Below are 6,774 nucleotides of genomic sequence, written 5' to 3' on the forward strand. Positions count from 1 at the left end.
CATCTGGGTTTAGGTGCTGACTCCTGTGTTTATCTTTGTTAGATGGATGGTTCTCGGAGGTTTTCCCCTTGATTTCTGTTTCCTCTCTAGTCTTCTGGCCTGAGCGGCCTGGGGTTCTGGCGAGTCTTCGGGTCCAGTAGGGTGTTTCTGTTGGACATCTTGAAACCTGCATGGCCTCTGGGATTTTGAGTACATTGCTTCGGGGGTTCCAAGTACAGATGTGGCCTCTGTGAAAGCAGCAGTTTTCTGCTGGAGTTATGAGCTAGAATACGGAGCCCAGGGTGGTAGGGAAGGTGCAGGGATACACCCGAGACACTGCTTGGAGGGCCAAGAACCAAAGGCTGGATAGTCCAGAGACCTATGACAGAACCAAACACAACTGGAAAAAAAAAAAGTCAATGAAATGATGCCTAATGATATTCTGCTATACTCATAGGTTAGTGCCTAACCCAGTTGTTATCAGAGAGGCTTCATCCAACAACTGATGGAAACAGATCCAGAGTCAAACATTAGGTGGAGTTTGGGGAATCCTATGAAAGAGGGGAAGGAAGGATTGTAGGAGTCAGAGGGGTCAAGGACAGCACAAGAAAACCTACAGAACCAACAAACCTGGGCTCATAGGGTTCCACAGAAACTGAGCCATATATATACGTATATGTACATATATATGTATATATATACATATATATATATATGCAGGTAATAAGGTCAGTTCTATATTAAGGAACAAGCAAGACAATAAACACAAATAGTCAAGGAACAATAAAGGCAATAAACAGAGTCCCATGATCACTCCCGTGATCACTGTTTCTAAGGGCTTATCAGGATGACCAAAATATCTGAGTCTACTTCTCTGTGCTAGCCCAAAATCAGATTCTTGCCTAAAGCCTACTCCTTTGTTCCACCCTAAAATTAGATTCCTGCCTGAACTAACTTCCTTGTCGGGGCCCAATGTCAGGTTCCTGACTGAAGCCCATTTCCTTGTCCTTGGCCAATGTCAGATTCCTGCCAAGCAGCTCCCAAAGCTCTCCACAAAATTAAAATAAATATAAGAAACTTTTAAGCTAGAGATCATAAAAGATAGTTGTTTCTGAAGAAAAACTAGAAAAGTCACAAATCTGGAGAAAGTAACATGTCTCTGGAAAGACGGTTCAAGCAATAAAAGCCTTGCCACATAAATATGAATACCTGAGGTCAGTCCTCAGAACTCACATTTAAAACATAAAAATACATGAAAGGCGTGGTGGCACACACTTGTGATCCCTGCCCTGGGCAGGCTGAAATGGGCAGATCCTGCAGCTTATTCACCAGCCATCCTATCCAGATTGGTGCGGTTAGGACCAACGCAAAACAAAGTAGATGTGTCTAGTGTTAATTACTATTCTCTCCAAGCAAGTAATTTTTTGTGCTCTTGTCCTTCTCTAGACTAAATATATATCCAACACTACCTCTTCATCTCTCATATGCATATAGCTGATATACAGACAGACCGCTAGGATAGGGATGGTTGGTTGGTAGGTAGGTAGGTTGCTAGGTAAAGAGGTAAGTAGGTATATAAACAGGTAGGTAGGTAGGTACGTAGGTAGGTAGGTAGGTAGGTACGTAGGTAGGTAGGTAGGTAGGTAGGTAGATATCAACAGAAAAAACTCAAATGCTATTTTTAAAAGGGACAAAAATCCAAAAACAAGTGCCGTGAAATGGGAAAATATCAGTGACAACCTCTGCAATGATGCAAATGACTTGGACTGAGGACTGAGAAAAGCTATTGATGTTTCCTGCGCACATGAGAGTACTTAGGACCCTCTGAAAGCAACACAGTGCTTCTTGGCTGGCTCCTGTGCTAGGGGAAGACATTCCCCTGGTTTTTCAAGGGAAAGGCCCAGAGCTGAGAAACAGGAGTCAAGGTGGGAGGTAGCTCTGCCATTGCCACAGATCCTGAAATAACCTGTTACCTTTCAGACCCCCTGTCCCACATAGGATCCCAAAGTCCTTACCAGCCCTTCACTGTCCTCAGGCCTGCTCTCCAGGGCTCACTCCAAGGAAAACGCAAAGAGCAGTTGGTGCTCAGCATAAACGCACGTTCTGAAACACATCCGATTGCGCTGGCTGGTCCGCTGTCTTGGCCTCCTCTGAAATTGCCCCCTTTGAATGCGCAAGGACAGTGTTCATCATCCTGCAAAGGCCAATACTTCGTATAGAAGAACAGTTTCTGCCTCTTCCAAAATCAGGTGAACTTTAAACATGTGGGATCCTAATACTTTGCTCCAGAGACTGGGGTCCCTATGACATGGAAATGCTCAAAGCTTCAGCACACCCCATCCCCCTTCCTTTTTAACTCGGTGGCAGAATTCCCAGTGACGTCTGGACGGTGCATAGTTTACTCTGAGGTGAAATCTTTTGAACAATAGATGGACGTGCATTCTTCCCTGGACTTTTAAGATGTAACTCAACGTGACATCCCCCTTTCCTCCAGGGGGCGCTGAAAGGTACATGGACTCTGCTTACTTTGCCCCATGCAACTATCATTATTTCTGCAGAAAGGAAAGAGCCAGTGCTGAGTCTTCTGACAGAGCAAGCGATCCCTGCTGTCTCCCAGCACCAATAATCCAGATACTAGTGCCCAGTGAGCACAGCCTCAAGCAGCCATTGAAGATGCTGGCCTGCCCGTAGGGAGGAGGGCTCAGGCTCTGCCTTCCACATCATAAATGTCTATGTCTGTCTCTGCCTCCCTCTCAGTGCTGCTCCTTCCATTAATACAGGAGCTGACAGATTGGTTGAGAATCTGCAACTAATATTTCGAGGCCATAAGAGATGATTGTGCTGTCTCTAATTACAGAGTTGATCATCTTAGCTGATTATGATGGATGTCACTTGATGGTGGTCAGAGCCTCCTGTATATTTTAAGTGGAATGCTTTCTTTTGACATTTACTTTACAGAGACATATGTGCATCCTATTTTAATTAATGGAAGAAATGATTCATTCACAAGTGAAAGATTTAATTAAATAAAGGGTCAGTGTGGGTCAGCCATGAATTGCAAAATACCTTAAATGCACATTGTAATCCCCAGCATCCTCTGCATGCTGTCTGGAGTGTGCATAGCAATAAAGACACCCCTGCAAAGGAACAGAACGAGTTTCATTCATTCACTCAGAAAATATTAATTGGGCCCCTGCTGTGTTTGAGGCACTGTGCTAGGCCCTGGGGAGGCAGTGGACAGGCAGAACTGGCTGCCTTTGGTATGGCACTTATAAGGGGAAAAAATGAAGGACAGGAAAATGGGACCTAATTATTACAGATTACAGCAAGTTTGGGGAAGAAAAAAAAAAAAAAACAGCCAAAAGTTTTCTGTCAGAACTTAGGAATGGTTACTTTAAAAGCTATCTTTATGATATTATACTTGTTTAATTTGGGAATATATTATCAGAAGCCTGTCTGGTTCACATCCAGTGGCTAAAATATTTTATTCTAAAAGTAGCAGTCATCTAAACGAAGTGACTCAGGAAATATTGGAGACTGCAATTGCTCTGTGCATTAGCTTCTTCCTTTGATTTGACCGAACTTAGGCTTTCAAGCCAGGCAAACCAAGGCTTCTCAGCTGCTTTACCTTTCGCCTCAGCACAGTCTGCAGTGCTGACCTGGGATGGAGCAGAAAGAAGTATCACGTGATTGTCAGAGAATACATGGATGCCCCAGGGGCACAGCAAGACCCCATTGATGTGGACAGTTCACACCCTTACTACATGGTTGCTACAAGCAGTATCTTCCCTCTATCACAACTAGCCTCGTGCTACACTTTTCTAGTTGTTTTTATTCTTTTATTACTCCATTATCTGATGACAGAGGTTGTAACTTTATTGCTACTAGATGCAGCCAACATAGACTAACACTCAGTAATTGGTAAGTGGAGAGTTGGGGTTCATGCTTCCTGATTTAGGAACTGAACGGTGAATAAACAAGTCCCTCAAAACTTGCCAAGACAGAAGAAATAAAACCTAAGTTGCCAAACCTATATTGCCTATCATGCAAACCACTTGCCTTGCCCTCTACCCAACACTCGCATCTTGACTCTTACTACTCTGCTCATATATGTAGCTTGAGCCACAGGCCTTGCCTGGGATGTTCATGCCTTCTAGACTTTCTACTCCAAAATCTTCTCTTCAAAGGGACCTTTTCTTTCTTTTTTTTTCCTTTTTTTAAAGATTTATTTATTTTATGTATGTGAGTACACTGTAGTTGTCTTCAGACACACCAGAAGAAGGTATCAGATCTCATTACAGATGGTTGTGAGCCACCATGTGGTTGCTGGGAATTGAACTCAGGACCTCGGGAAGAGCAGTCAGTTCTCTTAACCACTGAGCCATCTCTCCAGCCTCCAACAACATATTTCTAAAGGAATATAACAGATACATGCAAATGTTTGCCATCTAAATTACAAATAATATTTTAGAGAAACTGAAATTTTTAGTTTCATTAAATATTAATACGTACCATTTACATGGACTATATCATGTATCTTTAGTATGGAAATTCCTCTAAGGAGTCCTTTGTAGTGTGTGTGTGTGTGTTTGTGTGTGTGTGTGTCTGTGTGTGTGTGTGTGTGTGTGTGTATGTGTATGCACACACAGTTTATTGCACATTTCAATGGGTGTACTTGAGAATGTATGTGGAACAGCAAGTGACCCAAGATATCTATGATGGTTTGTATATGCTTGGCTCAAGGAGTGGTAATTTTAGAAGGTGTAGCCCTGTTGGAGTAGGTGAGGCCTTGTTGGAAAAAGTGTGTCACTGTGGGTGTGGGCTTTAAGACCCTCATCCTAGCTGCCTGGAAGCTAATCTCCTCATAGCAGCCTTCAGATGAAGATGTAGAACTCTCAGCTCCTCCTGTACCATGCCCGCCTGGATGCTGCCGTGTTCTGTTTGGTTTTTTTTTTAAGATTTTTTTTTATGCATATTTCAAATGTTATCCCCTTTCCCAAAGCGACCTTTTCTAATACCCTAACCTCTTTTTCATAACTCCCTTACCTTAATATAATGCTTTCATTTTACATTTAAAATATTTACTTATTGATTATTTTGTGTATATATGAGTGTGTCTAAGTGTGGGTATGTGTACACCATGTGTCTGGAGATGCAGACAGGTGTGAGCTGCCCCATGCACATGTGGGGAACTATGTCCGCTGAGTTACAAGCACTTGGCCATTCAGCTATCTCTCCAGCCCCATTTTCTCTTTTCTTATAGTGGTATCACTAATGAAAATTAAATATTTCTATGTTCATCAATGTATACTTATATACTTTATATGTATCTTTCCCCTACCTGTAGTGTATAAATTGTTGTCTGTTCCTGATCAGCCCTGCACCACCATGCCGTTGAATGAATCAAGAAAGTGAAAGATCTGGTTTTCTGGCAAAATAGCATAAAAACTATCCAAGTCATTTGCTTAGTTTACCAAGTAGGGTAGCCTCCAAAACATGAGAATGTGCCTGAGGGTTTTTTTTTCCACTTGTAGCACTGGTTAACTTCAGAATGACAGGAAAGGGGAAAATAATGGTTTTCAGTCCCATAGAAGATAGAAACACAGCCAATAGGCGCCTCGCATCCTCCAAACTTGACTGGATCTCTCTTACAGTTTCTTACCACAGATCTGGTCCTTTGGCAGCTCACTACCCCTGTGACTGAAAGAGAGTTGTAGACTTCGTGGGAGAGCATTTGCCTACGGATCAAGCCCTGGGTTCAATCCCTAGCACGATGAGAAGAAAAGTCGCTGTTGAGGTTAGGCCTGTTCTCAAAGCCAACAAACACGGGATTTCTGAAGCTTTCTCGTGATCTGACAAAAAGCACACTGATAGGGAAACTTGGATGTTTCCTTTGGCTGCCTCCACTGACTGAGAACCAGAAAACGGAAAAGACAGATGCCTTTATTTGCCTCAGATGTCTTGGAGATAGAGAGGCAAAGCGAGAACTGTGCTCCAAGGTACTGTCTGGGAAACAACAGCAGAGACTGAGGCTAGCTGGGTTGGAAGCACCGGAGGGACGAGCAGGTTTTCTTCCTCTCCCACATGAGCAGTCAGAGCCTTGGTATACAGTAACCAGGCTGTTGCTTGGGGTACGGCCTAGCTGTGGGTGTTCAAGGCACTTTGTCCTGCAAGTCTGTCCAAAAAGCCAAACAATGCCGGCTGTTCCAGGCAAGGCCTGGCCCGGCTTACTCAAATCAATGTTTAAGGAGAGGTGCTTCAGGGTAACAGAACTGGCTCCATTTCTACCATGACCACATCAGTGCTGGTTTCCGCTGAGCAAAAACAAATACAAAAAAAAAAAGCCTGTACTAAATTGTATATGGCTTTTGTTTTATAAACATGTTTTTTGTTTTGTTTTTTTGGTCTGTGGAAACTGCAATAAAGACCAATACCATATCCAGTTGCTTTCCAGAGAGCAACTTGGGAGACCTATTTTCTTGGCGTGCGCGGTCCTGTCTTTGCTTGCAGATATGTGACTACAGGCAAGGACAGAGCGGTGGGTACTGGGCATTTCATCTTGGAAGCACTAACTATCTTAGGTTTCAACAGGGAGATACTTGTAGTCAAAGGGTGTTCTTAGAGTAGGCAGGGGTCTGCTAGGCAAAAGAGAAATTTCACCCAGGTGAGGAAATTCCATGCATGCTGGGCCCAGGCACCCCATAGACAGCGGAAACTCTCCCTGAAATCCTTGCTGGGCCACCCCCACCCCACCACTCCCTTACCCTCCCACCCCCACACCCCTAACCCCACACA

This window comes from Mastomys coucha, unplaced genomic scaffold (genome assembly GCF_008632895.1).
Source record: "Mastomys coucha isolate ucsf_1 unplaced genomic scaffold, UCSF_Mcou_1 pScaffold18, whole genome shotgun sequence".
Classification (NCBI taxonomy): Eukaryota; Metazoa; Chordata; class Mammalia; order Rodentia; family Muridae; genus Mastomys; species Mastomys coucha.